The 19,602-nt window shown below is 41.1% G+C and overlaps 1 protein-coding gene across 1 annotated transcript in view; it reads right to left on the bottom strand.

The window, feature by feature from the left end:
• PTPN14 (protein tyrosine phosphatase non-receptor type 14) overlaps positions 1 to 14,317 on the bottom strand; it is a 110,092-nt gene extending 95,775 nt beyond the window's left edge. Inside the window, exon 1 of the mRNA XM_059467334.1 lies at positions 14,248 to 14,317. The gene's annotated coding sequence lies outside the window, so the exon portion shown is untranslated. The remainder of the gene's footprint in view (positions 1 to 14,247) is intronic.
• Positions 14,318 to 19,602: the final 5,285 nt, after the last annotated feature.

Raw genomic sequence — 19,602 nt, 5'->3', positions numbered from 1 at the left:
GGCTACTTTCTGAGAGGGCAGAGTGCCAACCTAACAGATGGGCAGAAGTAAAGTCATGCCAAAGAACCAGAATGTGCATCTAATTTGATAATTAGGGGCTGAATTTCCCCTTAGAAATATTGCAGTGGCAGCGCACACAAAGTTTTCAAGCTTAAGGGTAAAAGAATATCCTTCAGCCTATCCAGTTGAGGGTTAATTCTGAAAATGACAAAAAAAAAAAAAAAAAAGCCCAAAACAACAACAACAGAAGTGAGCCATGGAGGAGGGAGGAGACCAGCCACCAGCCATGGGCCCTCCTATCATTCAGGATTAGTATTCTTCAAGGAGAGAAGAAATGAGAGAAGGGGAGGAAAGACACAGCAAGATTAAGCCTTTATCCTGAAACAGCTCTCCACAAGGGGCACCTGCAAATCTTGGCCAGAACGTTTCTGTGGCCTTGCTGAAAATAATTTATGCTGAACAGAGATAAAAGCAAGGAACTGATGGCCACTTTACAAAGCATTAAACACAGCTTTCCTGTCCACAAGGAATAGCCAAGCCAATAGCTTGTAATAGGCAAAGGACAAAGAGTGTTTATAGCTTGGTGGAAATCAAACATAATAATGTACACACGTACTTGGAACTGTTAACAATTATTGTCTTGGTCTTGATATACAATGATACAGAGCTGTGGCATTAAAGAAAAAGTTAACAGTAAAAGAGAGAGAGCTGGGGACTCAATTGAAATTCTCTTTTCATACATTTTAAAAGTTTTCATGTGGTGAGGCAGTGGACCTGTGACTATCTTAGAGTCCTGTCAAAGCAGGCTCTTCTGGGTCATTTTTCTCTTCATCTCGTGTGTTCCTTCCCCTTTCTCAAGACACTTTACTCAGCAGTATGAATGCCAGCCATGCACAGCTCAGTTTGGAAAAACATGGTTCTAATTAATTCTTCTTTTTCCAGTTCTAAAGTGGCTCTTCCAATTTACAGCTTCTGAAACAAAAATATTAAGAGCAATAACTACAATAGCTTCAGTTAAGTAGGATTTGCAGGCTTGTATTTCGGATAAACAAAGAAAATTTTTAATCCTGTCTTTTTATCATAAGCCCTATGTTGAAAAATACTCCAAGAAGCTAAGAGGTTACTTGCTCTCACTTTGCTTGCTTTGGAAATATGATGTTTCAAGAGGGCTTTCACGTTGTCAGCGGATGGAAATTAGCTCTCCAGCACAAGTAGTGTTCTGAGTCACATCTTTGGAACAGAGCAGAAGGCTCAGCCATGGATTTAAAACAATTTTAAAATGATAGCTATAGTGTCTAAAATCACATGTGCTGCTTTCCAGACCTCCACTGAGATTTCCTTCTGAAGAAATTGGTCACTGAAATGTCCTTTGTTGTACTGTCAAATTCTGGCAAGCTGCTTCCCAGTATAGCGGGAGACTTAATTGGGCTTTTGTTTAATTACCACCAAGACAATGATGCTCAAATGAAGAGCACAACATCAGCAAATGAGTGAAAGTAATCAATTAGGATGAGCCAGAAACTATCGTTCAAGAGAAAGGAAAGGGCTACTCATTACTGCAGTCATAGGCCAGAAATTCAAAATATAAACATGCCATTTACTAAAATAGCACATAGCTTTTAGAAGCAAATAAATTAAATGACAGTTACTATAAAGGAGAAGCTTCATCATTATGAAGCAAGATCAAGATTTTATTGCACAAAACTGCTGCTGAGCTTAGGAAAAAAGAGACTTGAGTTAGTGAATTAATGTGAATGCTGGTATTAAGTTGGGCAAAACTCTCCCAAATGCACTACAGGTACATATTTAGCAACAGCCTAGATGATACAATAAATTAATCAATGAGCACAGAAAGAAACTCTTATGGAACATTTTAGGTATCTATTAGCTTGCAATGAATCAAGAAAGTAGTTGGCACCCCCAAAAATAGAATATGACAAAAATCTAAATATTAACCTAGTAACTCCCAAAATCAGTAATACAATTGAAGGTAAAAACACAAAAGGATCTAGTGTATATTCTACAGCAGTAACACAAGACTTGAGGTGCAATCCATAAAGACACATCAATTGGCAAGACAACAGCTGCACTTGCAAAGCCAAAAAAAGTTTTATCAAAGGGTAAAAGCAAAAGACAAGCCTAAACACTTTCACATCCAATGTTCATCTACACTAAAAAGTGCAATTGTACCCAACAGTTCAGGCAAACATACACCCTAGCAAGCCAATGGTATCTCTTAGTGGGAAATGAGACTTAACCATGAGGGACATGCAGAAGGTCGAGCAGGGTTCCCAGCAATGGCAAAATGTTTGCCCATGATCTAACTAAGGTTGAACCAACCTGAGGAAGTTCTACCTCACCATTCTGAAAATTCAGCTCCACTTTTTGCTTTAAAAAACCTCAGGTTGAGTGTTACCTTTTAGTTTGATAAGTAAATGAGCACATGTAAAATTCCAAAACTCCATTCTTTTCAGTGGCCACAGTTTTCACGCCTAATGGTAAGAGAATATACTAAAGATTATGTATTTCCAGACTTGTGTATTCAATTTCTACACTAGAAGAGCCAAACATGACACTGTCCATCTCAGTTATTTATTTTCTCAGCCAAAGTTCACAATTTCAGGGTCACCTATTTAAACAACAGCATTTCTTCACAAGAGCAAGACTAAGTGCCAATACATCTAAACAGGTGGTTGAGCTTTTTCTACCATTTATGTAACCACACCAATTGCAGACAGAAGTTCTATTATGTTTTCTTGGCCTGCATGTTATTATAATAGCATCTGCCATTAAATTATTTAAAAAAAAAATGTTTAAGTATCAGAGTTGAAAAGATATTTCAGACAAAGTAAGGAAAGTGGATAGAGAAAAAATTTTAAAAAACAACAGGAAAAAAAAATCCCAACGCATAATTTAAGTGAAACCTTTATTACAGAAACATGATACTAGTATCTCCTGAAAGAGATTGTAAAAATAATGGAAAAAACCCTGGTGAGACAGGAAGCTTAAACACAGCTAATCTAATGATAACTTCCACAATACAGGAAGCAAGCACGCTACCAAAGAGATGACAAAACCAGAGATTATTTTAGGTGTTTACTTATTCCCAGACGAAGCTAGAAAGTGTGTGAAAGGAACTTGGGGTAAGCACACCACACTTACTGCTACAGCCTCTTGTTTTCAAATAAAATCACAGCACCCAACTTGGCAGGTAATAACCTCCAACAGAATTTAGTTTGGTACAAGCTGTCAGGAGTTACTGATCCCTTTCACACACTCACCTTTGGAAGTGCAATTTCCTGTTGCAAACTGGTGTCCTGATGCTGCAAACCTCAGCTCACACGAATCCCTGGTTAGGTAAGCAGGGCTGCCAGCTGTGCCAGTGGCAGCAGGGCTGGCAAGCCCACGCTGGAGGCCTGGGGGTGCAGTGCTCACCAACTGGACTTCCTGCCTGGAGCTTACAGTGCCAAGGTAAATAATTGTGATACCACACTGACAGACGTGTCAGAGGTATGAGGTATTAACCAGATTTACTATGGACTTGAATAACTGAGTTGTAATTTTCCGCACTCCTGGCACGTAACAAAATGATGTGAGGTGTCCTACAGTGCCAGGATGTACCCAACTGCAACACTTCACCTTCTGAATCTTAGAAGCCATGTGTATTGTAGAGCTCCTCTTGCACAAGACTCTGAGCCCCTTTAGTCTAATTACACTGCTCCTCCACCAAAGGAGGGCTGAATTTAACCTAACAAAGTCTCAGTTACCTCTGCCTTGTAATCTACTGAGACTGACAATTTAAGATGTGTTTGGACAACTTCTCAGACACATGGTGTAATTCCGGATCTCATCCTGTGCAGGGACAGGAGTTGCACTCCACGATCCTTGTGGGTCCCTTCCAACTCAGGACCTTCTATGATTCTGGTCAAAGGACATAGGACACAGTTGTCATCATCATCATCCTGGCAGGACAAGGATAGTGTAATAAGTGCTCAGTCTCAGCAGACATGGCAATCAGGCATTCTTTTGTGTTTAATTTCCTCTGACCTTGCACTTTATCCTTGTAGAGTTCTCACTGTTCATGAGCATCTATGTTTGAACAAACTTAGTACACAAACTGCTTCCACACACCTGATAACATCTTCTGCTCAACATTCCACCAAATCTTCAAAACCACCACTCATTGTCATATTCCTTAAGACAAGAAGATATAAAAGTATAGAAAACACTGAAAATATGAAAGATTTGACACATAGTCTTTAAAGCCTTGCTACAATGAAATAACATAATTGATTCCAGTATTTCAAAGTGTCCTAAAAACATTTCTAACTTCTGAGACATACAAACTGCAGAGGTAAAGCTCACGGTCATGTCTAGACACCACTTATCCAGTGCACAATGCCACAACTGTTTTGGTGATAGGCAGCTTGCAGCACAATTGTTCACAGTCCATAATAAAGCAAATCATACCTGGGAGACTATGGATTAATGCTCTTCATCTGTTGACAGGACTACTCTTAAAAGCCATATACCTTTGTTATTTTATAAACTTCATTTACCTTTCCTATATATCTCTACCATTATAGGGATATGTTTTAAAACCAAACAAACCTACAAAAACCCCACAAACATTTCAAGCTCTCCTCCATCTCTTTTCCTAATGGGTAGAGGAATCACCGCATAAAGACTTAACAGAACACCCATCACTGACAACAACATCCAGAAGAGATTCTGCACTGTTGGGTGCAGAGTCCCTTTCTGTGCAGTTAGCACTTGATACTCAGCCCTATCAGTTTGTTACCCTGATTAAATTCTTTTAGGTTTGACCGCTGTACACAGAAATCACCACACACACCAGTACAATAGCTTCACCGAGATAACAGTGAAGGAAATCTACATTTAAGTCATCACCCAAACAGTTCCTATCCATGCTGGCTCTCTGTGACAGGCATTTAGGACGTTGCTTGGAGCACGTTGCAGAGAGGAGGTCAAATGATGCCCGATGGAACGTGGTGTACAAAGCACCCAGCGTGGCCAAGGTGAAACATTCCTGGGCATCACACCTCAACACAGCCACAGGCAGGGCAGGAACACACATGGGGGGATGAATGCATGGCCTGTCAAATGCCTCAGGATAAAACAAATGCGTCTACCAAAGTACAGGTATGAAGGTATGAAGTACTGCAAAGGAGGTCACTTTGTTCATGAAGGCCCCAAAACACTGCACTGCCAAAAGTACTTACTTAAAGATTTCTGGATTGGTTTTATACCACCATTTTACCAGATCCTTTGCTAAAAAATGGGTTCCAACACTTAAGCAAAAAAAGAAACCTCACAAAACAACCAAAAACCCTTGATTTTTTCCCCAAGGTCAGTAACCCCATTCATCTTTATCTCTAAAAGAATGGCAAAAAATAACAATTACTTGAGCTAATATCACAGGTTTTTAAATTAAAAAATACTTTATTATTTCAAACCACTATGGAGAAAGTGACCTCTTTGATTACAAAGCCAGAACCTTGTCCATTTTTCTGACAAAGACACTGACTCTTCAGTGAATGCTTCAGTGGACTGCTGCATCTTACTTTAGCACAGTTCCCACAACAGAGCTATTCCTAAGAAACTAATAACTAGAAATCATACAGCTTATTATTGGGAAGTTTTCCTAATAACCAATCTAGATTCTGCCTTGAACTTATAAAATTATTTTATTAACTGTATTACCAAAGGGTCCTTTTCAACGTGTAAGTTTTAGATGTTATTTTCATTCACATATCTTAACCTTTGCAAAAGGCACTCAACAAAATGAACACGATCTGCTTTCAAAACCACTGCCACAGGGCACTCAGGCTGTGGTAAAAAGCCTTCTTTAGATAAACACACACAAATCTGTTTTCTTAATCATAAGAAACTATTGGAATAATGGAGATTATCCTTCACTGTCATTGTCCCATCCTCTGCTGCTCTCTTCGATTGAAACATACAACATGAAGAGACAAATGTGCTTGCTCTGATTCTGCCTCAAGTAAAAAAATAAATTACTTTATAAATCTACACTATTAAAGGAGCAGAGAAAGCAAAATTAAGTGGCATTTAACAGTGGACAATGTTACCTGACGTTAGTTGAATGCCCCTCTTATTGAACACATTTACATGCAGAGGACTTTATTATCACCAGCTCATAGTCCAGACAGTCATGAGCATTGCAGTGTGTTGTTGAATGCATGGGGGTAGGAAATGCAGAATTTCACAGCTGCATGCAGAGAACTGGTGATACTTGCAAAGGACACTGGCCACACAAAGCTAACATGCAAGTTAAGCCATGTGTTAACAAACTTCTACAGTAACACAAGCTGAAATTATTACAAAGGTAGGTAAGAAACCTTATATAACATCAACTGAAGTTGACATTATTAACTAATAGACAAAATGACTAATTGTCTCCAATGTGCACCCACCCCAATCTGTCAGATGTTTTGACAGATTAATTAGTGCATGGGTGGCAGTCTTCATACCTGAGTCAGGTTCAAGGAAAAACTGCATGACTACATCAGTCTCTCCGGATAAACCCATCTGTACATCAAAAGAGACAACTGGGCCATCGTTAGATAAGGTTTTAAAAGTTCAACCTATGCAGAGTAATAATTTACCCTTTCAGCAGTGAAAAGTTATATACAAATGTACACTACAAGAACTCAGAGCCATTCTGTGACCAACAGTTTTAGGGTACTACATCAGCAGCAAGGAACAAGAGCAGCTAGAGCAAAACTAACACACAGCTAGCAGAGATCTCCCACCCCCACTACTGCATTCTCCTTACCAGTGCTTCTTTTCATTCCAGCTTCAGAGAAATGCTCATCACAAAGTCAAGCAAGTCCTGAGGTGGTATCAGTAATTTTCTTCCAAAACAACTGTCTCAATTACTGAAGTATAAATCTGCATTTCTGAATTTGCATATTCAAATGCGCATGGCAATTTCCTAATCAAATGCGAAAAACCAGAAAAGCTTTCAAGAGGTGAACCAGCTTCAGAGGGCAGACTATGACCAAAGAAACCAAAATCCTTAATAATACGGGCCAGCATTTCCATTTGCTATTGCACCAAACCATTTCTTCTCCTCTTTCTTAGGACAGAATTCAAAACATGTATTTTGTCTTTTCCTATTTGTAAACTTCCCAGTACATTCTACAATATAGAAAGGAATGCAAAAACATTACTTATAAATTGAGATGTATTTCTCCATATACAATATTATATTTAAACACTTTGTAGATAATGTTAAGTAGCATGCAACATCAAACTGCATAGCAAAAGCCCTAAAATATGCAAAAATTTAAAATAAAATTAATCTTTAAATTTTATTTAAAGCTTTTATTTCCCCCTTGTCAGAAAGAAAGATATTTTTAAAAAAAGGAAGTGAAATTGCTGGCAATCAACATACTTACCATTTGGATCTTAAATGTTATCTCACCTCAATAATGCTCTCCTGCAATATTTCAGTTCTCTTCTACAAAGATTTCCAGCTCTGCACTGATGCTTTTTGGGGCACCAAGCCAAAAAAGGGGAACATGGATACATGGAAGAGAACTTGCAAAAAAAACCCTGTCACTGTCAACCACAACGAAGTGGGGAACAGCAGCACACCAATACTGTGATTTAGCTTCCTCTGCTGTCACAGATTCCCACAGCACAGTCTTGGCAGAGGTGGGAGGAATCACAGGAACTTTACTCAAATATGTCTACATGAGTTGTTTTATTCACAAGCAGAAACTTGCCCTGTGCACCCTCCATTCTGAAACTGAGGGAGCTCTGAAGATCTGTCAATAAATATTTCTGTCTACCAGCAGCAGACTACACCAGCTATCCCCTTCAATTAGCAGACGATTTCTTTATCTGCTAAGCTGACCAAAGCATCTTCCTAAACAGGCTGAATCTTCACAACACTATAAGGAATGTAAATAGACATCAATTACACTCAGTAGCTCTTAAAAGTATGCCCAACTAGGAAAAACAAGAAAAATAAAAGAAAAAACATCATCATTTCAGATGCTCATTTTCCAGAACCTTTCAAATAAATTCCCACCCCTAAAGCTCATCAGGGATCTTCTTCCTGAGGCAGGTCTGTTCATATGGGCATTTTGCAAAGCTCTCAATGGAGACCTCAGATTGGCCCTGAAATGCCTCTTTTCTATGTTTGGGGTAGGACTTTCAAGGCCTGATCCATCTGAAGACCTCAGAAGTTTCACTCCACTTCAGCACAAGGCAAATTCAGGCTAAATACCATTGCCTTCCCCTCTCCTCTCCCTCTGTTCTGGTAAACAACAGGCACAATGTTTTGTGTAGAAATTCCTTTACACACTGTCTCCCTTTGAAAGCACCTGAGATAAGCACTGCATATCACATACCCAGAAAATGCAGGGTTTCCACCACCAACAGGACACACTTTGCACTGAAAAGGACAAATGAAAATCCTGTGTGAAGAGGTCAAAATCAAAATGGCACCAGCAATAGACATCAAAAACAGGATCTGGCTTCTATCTCTTGAATCTCTGATTGGCAAAGTCCCCTGATTTTGCCCAGGCTTGTCCAAAAACCTGGCTCAATTATCATCACCAATAAAAACCTAAAGGCATTTTATCTACAAGGTAGTGAATGCCTCCTCTCAAAAGAAGGAGTTCCATGATAAGAGCTAATCTCAAAAACCTTAGGAATGTAAACTATTTTCTCAGTTGTAAAAACAAGAAAGAATTTCACAAACACAAGTTAAAACAACTACTGGTAACCTCCTGCTTCTCCTACACTGCCAACTTCTCCTGGGCTAAGGCCCTACCCTTTGTCCTTCAGAGAGATATGCTTCGAATCCAGCCCAATGGCCAAAGAATGTCCCAGGAGAGAACATCACTTTTATGCACCCTTACAAATGACAGCCTTCCCATAAACTTTATTCGCTAAGTTCAAAAAGCAGTGTGAGGCTCCCTTCACACAGCTTCAGCTTTTTCAACAGGGAAGGCAAAGTCAGTCCACATTTTATTTTGCAGATAGCTGCAAGGCAGGGAGGCTGTAAGACAGCTCATTCTGCCTGGTTAGACCACCTAAAAGTTGCACAAGTCCTGGCTTCTTATTTTTTAAGCTACAGCATAGTTTCCTGAAACTTCTACAGACAACTCTTGACTATGTTAGACACTACACACACTAATCTGTTAATGAGGTGCTGATTGTTAGATCAATCACAATGCCTGCTACTAAATCAATCTTTCCCCCAGCTGATAGACGTGCAAGAATCAAGTATACCATGGTGTGGGTATACTACTGCTTTGACAGCATTTTCTTTGAAACACCCACTAAGCTGCAAGAGATGTAGTTACTTCCATAAACCAGTCCTTGTGCTTCTCACAGCCACAAAACTATCATTCTGATACAGAAATCGAAACTATTAACTACCCAAATTTTAAAATACCCTTTGTCCACCAGAAAACATACTAGAAATCATAACCAAATTGACTAATAACAGATGCAGTGCTATCTGCCTTTTAAATGAAGCCTAACCATCACTTCTGCCCTTCTCTATGCCAACCCAGGCCACAGCAGAGCACATCTCAAGAAGTTAAAACATCAAACTTTATGTGTTTTAGACCTAGTGTCTAAGACATGCTTTCCATGAAACCTGAGCATATACAAATAAATTAATCTTTCAATTCTCCCTGCATGAATATGTAATTAAAATCAGCATCATTCACAGTACAATAGAGAAAATAAATTACTATAGAGTGTCTAATCATCAGCCCAATACCCTTCTTCTGAGAGCAGCTTACCCTGTAAGAAAACATACAAAATATCACAGCAGGCACATATAGCATCATTTGTCCTAAGAGAAATTTCTCAGTCCCTCAGATGGGGCTGATTTACACCCTAGAGCAGGCCAGCTAACATCCCTTCACTGTAGCTGTGACTGTTCTTCCTGTCCCTAGGAACACCTATCCTGTTCACCCTAACAGGCTTTGGTTTACAAGATCTCCTTTGGCAGCATATACACCGGAAATGGTGATTTAGAAGCATTATACACTTTGTCTTTCAAACTACTCCCTCTAACAAGTCATTGCATCAAAGGGTAATGGTCAAGCACTATTTTGCACATATACATCCTACCTCCTCTAACTGACCCCCTTGAAAGAGTCCTACAGGAATATTTTCTGTTCAGCATCATATGAATATTTTTCAATCACATAGGAGACCACAAACTGATTATTCCAGGTGAATTTGAGCACCCATTTAATAACATCCTTTGTGTCATTAATACAATATTGCAAAACAACTGTGGCATTTTTCTTCTGCCCAACACTAAGCATTAAGAAGGTGCACAAGTTCAAATAAAGCATTGTTGAAATCTTCCTCTCGGCCTTAATAAATATAATTAATTTACAATCCAGTAACATGAATAAGTAATTTGATTATTCCATCTTACATGCATATTCTTGAATTTATCAACATCATCTGCTAAGCTTCCCTTTCGCCCAGCTTTCTTGGATTCCCTTTACAATTTCTCAGTCTTCTTCAATCTTGCCTAATCCAAATACTTTTGCATCATTAGCAAGTTTTGGCACACCATCATTCATCTAATTTATTAGATCACCAACATGCATGTTCACCACCCTCTTTTCAGAGGTGTTTATACATCACATAATGTAATTTTAGGTTTACATTGTTACTGACAAAATAAAAAAGTATTCTTAGTCATAAGGACAGGTAGACTGAGTGAGAATTAGAAAGAAGAGTTGCAGTTTCCAGAAGACGTGCTTGGTGTTGAGCAAAGCTTGGTACCTAAACTCTTTATATGAGCAAAAAATAGGACTGTCACAATGGCCACAGGACATCAGAGGGGCCAGCATTCTCTTCTTTCCAATCCAGCAGGCATCCATTATGTCATATACCCAACATCCTCCAGAAAATTCCTTTGGTCAGAAAACCTTCTTAATATTAGCTAAATTTACAGTCACTTAGGTATTCACACATAGCTGACAATATGTTTAACTGCTTATTAGGGCAGCCATGATAAGGTAGGAAATACATTTTAGAACAAATATGCACTTCTTTTTACATTTTTTGTGCTGCACCATAATTTTGTGTCCTTAATTCCTTTCACATTCCTGATTTCCCCTCATTCCTGCTGACAGCCCAGAGGAAAGGGGAAGTGTCATGGAGTGCAGTTCCTTCTCCTGGGGCTATCTCCACATTGGTGAGGAGCCCTGTTCCTTCAGAAGGTGTGACATGTCTCCTCACCGGTCACCTCTTCAGCTCCATGTGCACAGCAAAGCAAAAGGCTTTAAGGAGAGCAGGGGCACCCCATGGGACAGGCTACACTTGCTCTGGACATGGACTGGATCCAGCACTGCCAGAGGAAGCTGCACCAGCACACTGAATTCTAAGGTCCCCTGCACCAGGCACAGGAGGATAGGGTTTAGAGAATGAAAACAAAATCGCATTTTTACCACAAACATGGACTTCAGCTCCAGTCTACCTCCATTCCTTTAGGAGCTACTCTTTAATTCTTGCTTTTTAATATATATTTTTAACAATTTCATAGGTGAAGGCAGCAGCTTTCTGAATAGAAAACCAGTAGATTTTAAAAGAGGAACCTGACTTTTTCACATAAAACTTCAGAGAATCTTGTGGACAATCTTGCACCATACTCCCCCTCCTCACAGGAGAAAAATCTACATGGTACTGCTTTATTTTCAAAGATCAGGATCTGTTCCAATGGAACTCCACAAAGCATAATAGGCGAAGGTATGCTGTACTTCACAGTGGACATAAAAAAAAATCTATGGCATCTGCTCAGCATAAAAATTAGGCCTTTACTGAAATCTTCTTACAACTGAGCTGAATACACACGCACAAATATACTGCATACTAAGTATTATAGCCTGGCTCCTGCAAGGACTTGTATACACCTTTATTATTACATATATAAAAGAAATCCCATGGTTTCAAAGGCATTTGAAAGGCAAGGTAAATTGAAACACATGGGTGGGTCTTTGCAGGACTAGGATGTATATGCTGCTGAGCAGCACTGCCTGCTGAAAACTTTGTACCTGTCGTACACTGCCAGCAGTTCATACGTTTCCCCCTCAGCTGACAAACCCTTGCAACAGAGGATTTGCTTCCAGATGAGGAGATGGAGTTCAAGTACACTTTTCATACTGCATATACCTATGCTAAATGTAAATCCATATTAAAATGAGTACTTCAGTAACAATTAATCAAACACAGCCTCACTGCATATGATGAGAAACAGAACGAAGAGCAGCAGATTGGCTCAGCTCTATAAACATAGAAAAAGGAAGCCATAGAGTTACCAGAACTATGCACACAACTCTATTTGTGCGTATATATGTAAAATACTTTCTCCATGATTGGAGGAGCCAAAGCAATTGGCCAAAGCAATTTGCTAAGTGCACAGGAGTAGATGCATTTCATAGAAAGCCATTCCATACCTAAGTTACAATAACTGACTCATGGGCTTCTGCTGGACAAGAATGACCAGGAGAAAAGTCAGTCATTAGTACTAACACTGGTTGCTAATTAACCCTCACGAACAACGCTGCACCAAAGCCACTTCTGCTACTATTACAGAAACATTTAAAAGGCACGTGTAAAACTCTAAATATAATGTACATACAAAAGCTCTTATTGCTCAGTACAGAGATCAGCTCAGCAGACCTCGCTCCGGCCTTGGTATGCACCACTGGATTCCTTGAGCATGCATCAAGGCAGACATACTTTATACAGCTTCTCACACACAAACGCACTGGCAGAACTGATGGCCCACAAGCTCTGCCGCAGATTTCAGGGACTATCTTTTAGCTGATGGGCTGTGCTTCAGCCCATAAGTTTGCAAAGCTCCCAAGTTTTGTATCACGACCTGTGAGATATACACAAGTGCCCTCTGTCTGTAAGCAACTCTGGCACAGCCTTTTAAAGATACCAGAAAGAGTTCAAGTAGTGCCAGTAACAGAACAGGTCCTAAAGCTTATTGGCATTACTATAATGTCAACACACGCTCTATTTTATACCACGTAACAACTACTAGATGTCAGCAACAAAACCTCCAGAGGCCAAGAGCAAAAGCTGTTTAATCTGTATTTTGTCACTCGTATTTGATGGGACATTCTCAGCTGGATAATGAGAACATAGTCCCTGTTGGGACTGCCTCCCCTCACATCTCTCCTCAAAAAGAGCTATCTCCTCTCATAATATGGAAGTTGGCAGGTGGTGACTTGTGATTTTGGGGGGGGAGCCATTTTTTATGGATATTTTTCCATACTCTGAAGAACTGCAGCATGTAACAGTGTTTTTGGAATAACCAAACCCTGTAGCATAGAGTTTAAAGAAAAAAGAACTAGCTTCTAGTAAAAGCATTTCTTCTATGGTTTCAGGCTACGTGCCAAAAATCCCAGAAAACTTCTTGGGAAACAACATATCGAATCTGAGCCTTTTACAGGTCACTGTTCCCACTTGTTAAAGTTACAAACGACCAAAGAGTTGCTTATAATGGAAACATATGAATATTTCATGTGAATCAGAGAGATAAAACATCCTCGATAGGAAAGCTCCAGCACACATCATATCCACATACCACACATACATTATGTAACGCTCGTCCCAAATACACCCCAATAAAGTGAGCTGGTTTGACATCTTAACAATTCATCGACTTTGCCACATCAGAAACGAGAGCAGATGTCACTCTTCTGTGCCTCGCTGCGATCTTTGCTGCAGCACTCGGCAGAGTTACAGACTTGCGGAAGACGGCCAGTTTAGGCTTGACTGTAACTAACAAAGAGCAAGGTAAAGCCCCGGGCGGAGGGAAGGCAGACACGGGCATGCCGCGATGTAAATAGAGGCAGCCCAGCACGGAGCCCTGTAAACAGCCGACCCTCGCTATTTACTAGACAAATGCCGTGTTATCGGAGTGTCTAACAGATTAAATTCACGGGCTGGACGGACCGTCCAAGGCTCGCTTATCGCAGGTCACGGACTGGCATTTGTGACCCCAGCATGGCTATTTTGGAGGCTCACAGACAGCGGGCACCCCCGGCGGAGCTGTGCTAGCCCGCCGCCGCGCACGGCCAGCCCCATGCGAACGCTGCCGGCCGCACACTGCGAGTGCGAGGCGCTGCTCGGGCTCTTTCAAAGTCTGCGCGGGGACGCGCCCGGACTCGAGCGAACTCGGCGGCGTTGGCTCCTTACCTGCTGGGCAGCGCGGCAGCTCCGGCTTTGTGCGCGCCCGCGGGAGGCGCGGTCCCGGCCCGCGGGCAGCGGCCGCCGCCGGCACCGGCGCTGCGGAGGGAGAGCGGCTCCGCCGCCCCGGCCCGGCCACCGCGGGGAACTTCGGCGGGGCGGCCGGGAGGGCGCTGCGGCCGCCGGTGGCGGCGCGGAGGGCCGGGCGCCCTGAGCTGCTGCTGCCGGCCGCGGGGTGCGGGAAGGAGGGAGGCAGGGCGGGAGGAGGAGACTGGTGTCCCGCGGGGGCGAGCGGGGCCGGCGGGCGGGCGAGCTGGAGGCGGCGGGGCCGGGGCCGGGCTGGGGCTGGGGCGGCGCGGGGAGTCACGGCCCAGGAATGCCAGGAATGTGGGGCGGCCGCTGCGGCCGCGGGGCCCGGAGACGTCGGGGACGCGACTTGGGATTTCTTTTCTCTTTCTCCTTCTTTCTTTCTTTCTTTCTTTTTTTTTTTCTTTTCTAACTCTTACCCCCTCCCCAAGGAAGGCGGAGGAGGGCTGAAACCCACCCCGCGGAGGAGGGAAAAGGAGGGAGGAAGAGGAGGGCGCAGGCTCCTGCCAATCCGGGCGGGTGCCGGCGGCGGCTCTCCCGAGGAGGGCAGAGCTGCCAGGTGCGGGGCCGGCCCCGGCCCGGCCCGGCCCTCCCGCCGCGGGGCTGCGCGCACGGCTCGGCCCGGCCCGCTCCGGGGAAGCGCCCCCAGACAGGCTTTGGGAACGGGCGGGCAGGGAGCTGGGACAGGCTGTGCTCGCGTGGGCCTGGGAGCTCTTGAGATCCTCCTTCCAGCCCTCCCGTAGGAAGGTGCGGTGCCGCCCTGCTTCTCTGTACCCACTTCTCTGCCCTTCCTTAACTCCCTGTCCGTCTCCTGCAGCCTTGCGCGACAGCATCGTTTCTCTCCATTCCTCCCTTTGTTTGCTTCTGCTCTTCCCATCGCAGCACTTTCGGTCTCCTGCTTACTGTGTGACCCTCACTTGGAGAAGTGTGGTTACCCCTGCTCCTCCAGCTGCACAGAGGGTAAAATACCCGTGATGGGAAAGCACTCATGATGCCGCCGTCATGCCTCTGTGCTTTGCAAGCAGGAGAAAACGTGAAGTTGGCCTAGAACGTGGTGGTTTGTAACTACACGAAATGCCCAGGACCTGGCAGATGTGGGGAAGCCCATCTGATTCGGGGTGTAAATGACAAAAGGAGCAGGGAACACATCGCGCTGTAGGAATACTGTCAGGAAGTTTGAAGCTACCAATAGTGTTGAACATATCGCACCAAATCAAGTAGGCTTAAGAGCAATGTGAATATTAGAAATTATGTGTAGATACTGTTGTGCATCATAGCTAATGGACAATTTGCAAAATTATTTTTGCCTGAAAAACTACACTTACTTAAAATTATCCACTTCCCAAAAATAATCCACATTCTAGAAAGTGTGTACAATTACCTCTGTTACCAATGGGCACCTACAGAAATGTCAAATGCAGGTATCCCTTTAAAACAACTGTGACACTTTGAGAAAGTTAAGGACTCTTGAAAACGGGAAAATATTAAAAACAGTGATAATTCAGAATTAATACTACGTTGGAATTGCTGTTACTGTTTGTTTCTTGTACACCTTACTGAAGGAGTAAGTGAGCAGATTCACTGGAGTCAGGATTACTCAGATTATTAATGGTAAGAGGATCAGGAGCTGAGAGAAAGAGAAATAGCACAGATTCTTGATTTTAATAGATAAGTAATTGTATTTAAACACTGTACATGGAATCACAAGTCTATGCTTTACCTCTGGCATAATAATATTACAACTACATTTTGCAAGCACTTCTTTTCATCTGAGACTCTCAAGCATTTTACAAGCACCACACCTTAATGAAGTAAGTAATTATCCCCATTTTACATACAGCTACACTGAGGCACTAAGAAGTGACACCATTTAAGATTTAAACTTGAATTGTACTTGACCCTCTGTAGATACGAGAGCCTAGTGTAACAATCTAGAAAAAATATCAGGTGTCAGAATGAGATGATAAAATGGATCATGGAGCTGCTGTGCTCTGAACTGATAGAAAAGGGATTACCTTATTGAGTAGAAAGTTACAAATGAGGGTAGTACACATCAAAACTAGGATTTAACTTGTTTGGTTGCTGTCCTGTCCTCCCCATGATGGGCCAGGTGTAAGTAAGGATGCTGTTCTTAACACAGTAAATACTGACTTTTGCATCTGTGCCTCAAGGTGGTGAGCTGGCTCCCTAAAGCCTTTTAGTCGGATTCCTGGTTTGCAGCTGGTCGCTTTCACTTTCTCAGGTCTCTCAGCATTTGAAATAAATTTGTTTAGGGAGCTTAACTGCAAAAGAAACAATGTTGCAGGAGTCACTGACACGCTGAAGGATGGGAAGATTTCCGGGGGGAAAATTTAGAATATTGGTCACCCGTATCCCCTAGAAGAAATGAAAGTAACTAGAATAACTAAAATCATACTGCTTCTCAGCAAGAGCAAGGTCAGCTCAACAAACTCTGCGAATTAAAATGCATTGCAAACTTACCCAACCAAGAGAACAAGTCCCAAAACTGGGAATTGTGACAATCATTACTTTTCATGAGATTACTTAATGCCGTGATTGATATCTGTATTAGACTTTCAGAGATTGTAGCAGTAGGTGCTTTAAAACACCAAACTTCCCAGTTCCTGCACAGAGGTTTCCATATGCAAATCTGCTGTGCTGGTGCTACTACAGTTTTCTAGAACTATTAAAACCTCCAATCTTTATGTATATCTTTGTTGCTCAAGAGCAGTCAGGAGTATATGAATTTAGGATTAAAACTGACTGCTCTTATCTGCTAGTTGGGGAGTGATTTAATAAGAGACTAAAACTATCTTAGGTACCTAAACTGTTTCAAGAATTCGAGGTAAAAAATTATTTTTACAAATGACAAAGATTACAAGATACAAATTATTGATTTGGTTCCAGATGCCTGTGCTGGTTCAAATTTGAACCATCCAGCCAACTTTGATGGTTAATCTTGTACCAAGTCATATGTGAGCTGGATTAGGTACTATCTTTCTATGCTGCTAGGGAATTTTACAGCAATTTTTTTAACCTGAAAACACGGCACCTCTAAATTATATTTAGAGATTTTATTGACTTGTAATGACTTAGGGATTCTATCTCAAGAATATTTCCTCTGCTCTGGTATAATTAAATTTTTACACTGTATCCTTGTACAAAAACCAGGAATATTGTATTAAGTGCTCTACAAAATAGAATAAATATCTAACATACAAATAGAAACATCTCAACAAATGGGAAATAACTCACTGACATAGGACTGTACCTCAGTTACCTTAGCTACCAGTTTTTTGGCTGATGTTGGGCATGTAGCAGCACATCCCTGTGTCTGTTTTCTTGTCTGAAAACTGAGATAATGATAATGATCTTAAGAAGGTGCTTTTTTTATTCCAGATGAAAGCAACATAAAGGAGAGAGCCTTTTTAATTTTTTTTAACCCAAACTTTGGATTTGGTAGGCCTGAATGTTTTCTCAAACCCTCATGAAAATAAAGCCCAACACCATTGAGCTTGATCAAATAGTTAACTATCAGCAGAGGAAAACTGACTTTATGTCAAAATGTAGGAGACATTTGTTATGAGACTGTACAAGGAATTTTGAAGTGGCTTAGCACCTTGATAGCAAAACCTGTATTAAACATATTTTGAGTGTGTTAAAGAATCTTGTTATAACATGGAAAAATCTCAGTCCTTGTTGGTTGATGAAACCATGTCATAACCTGTTTCATACAAAACTGTCTTTAAAATGTGCTTAAGCAACATCTGGTGGTTTCTCCTGTGAACAGTAGATGATGTTTAATTAGCTTTACAGTCATCTACATTACAATCAAATCAAAGAATGCAGTTGCAACACATTCCCGATTTGTATTGTAAATGTGACCTTAACTGTGCTCCTAAAATCTCTGTCATGTGCTACAGCTGGGTACACTGACCTGATTGTAATGTAAGCAGAAACTTAGTGCACTAGCAGAAATTGCCATTCCTAAAATCATATTAGTTCTTTATAGATTGATACTTTAAATGTTTGAAGCTCACCACCAAAAAAAAAAAACACCAACAACCAAACCAACTTCTCTAGTATTCAGTGCTCTCATTAATTACTCCATTTAATAGTGCTTCTCAAAATCATCTCTTAGAAAAGGAATTTGGATTACACAACCTTGGAAAACAAACCTGTTGCCACCAAGCATGAGCTAACATGTTATAATACTCTATGGCTTATCACAACTTAGCCAGCACCCAGTCTTGTAGTAAGTCTTGGTTGATTATCTGTGCAAATAAACTATGCTGTGTTGAATATTCTAGTTTCATTAGGGTTGTATTCTGCCTGAGGACTTGTTTAATACCTGTGTCTCTTTTCAGGTCTCCAGTGATGGCAGAAAAACAAAAAAAATTTTAATATTTGTGAATAAAGTAATGAACTTTTGATTCCATGGTTGCCAGTACTCCAAAGGGGTTTGGGACAATGAATGTAGCTTACTATGCAACTGTTACTGCTGTCCAATGACAGAATGAATAACATTTTTACAGTTTTCATGGATTACCAATTTGGATATTTTTGAATGTACCATTTAGCATGGTATTAGGTCTTCAAATTTCTGAAAACAGTGGCCTCTTGAAAAAAAAAAAAAATGGGAAAAAACCTAACCCAAACAAAAAAAAAAAAATTACTAGCTTTTACCAGAACTTAGTTTTTCAGCTTGCCTTGAAGTAAGTATACACCACTGAAGCAGTATACACAGTATACACCACTAAAGCATCTAACTAAAGCATCTGTAGATGCTTCAGTGGCTGCCCACTCCTGATAATCTTCATGCATCTCAGTGTGGATTTATGTGTCTGACTGTGGACACCCATTAAAAATCCTTTGTTGCCACTCAGAGATAAATGGTTTCTTGAGAAAGCAAAGAGCCAATGTCATAATCTAAAATGTGGGTTTGGGACTGTCACAAAGCTGTGTAACTTGAATTGAGCCATTAATATTTGCTTATCTCTGTGAAGTGGGTCTAAGACCATGCTTGGATATGAGAGCACTCTGACACGCCAGATTTTAAAGTTTTCTGAAATTATTTTCTGAAGTGTACTGTAAAAGAATAAAACCTCAGCTAGATGTGTCTCAGCTTTTGGGAATCTGTATATTATTTCTAAAAAAGCTCTGATTCTTATTCTCACTTTTGGTCTAAACAAACAGGTAACTTGCTCTCAGTTAGAGCAGTTTGGGATGCTGAAATGTGTATATATAAATATTATTTTCTATGCTGACTGTCATTTG

This window comes from Ammospiza nelsoni, chromosome 3 (assembly GCF_027579445.1).
Source record: "Ammospiza nelsoni isolate bAmmNel1 chromosome 3, bAmmNel1.pri, whole genome shotgun sequence".
Taxonomy (NCBI): domain Eukaryota; kingdom Metazoa; phylum Chordata; class Aves; order Passeriformes; family Passerellidae; genus Ammospiza; species Ammospiza nelsoni.
Note: the sequence above shows the minus strand (reverse complement) of the source record. Positions and strands in the feature narration are given on the sequence as shown.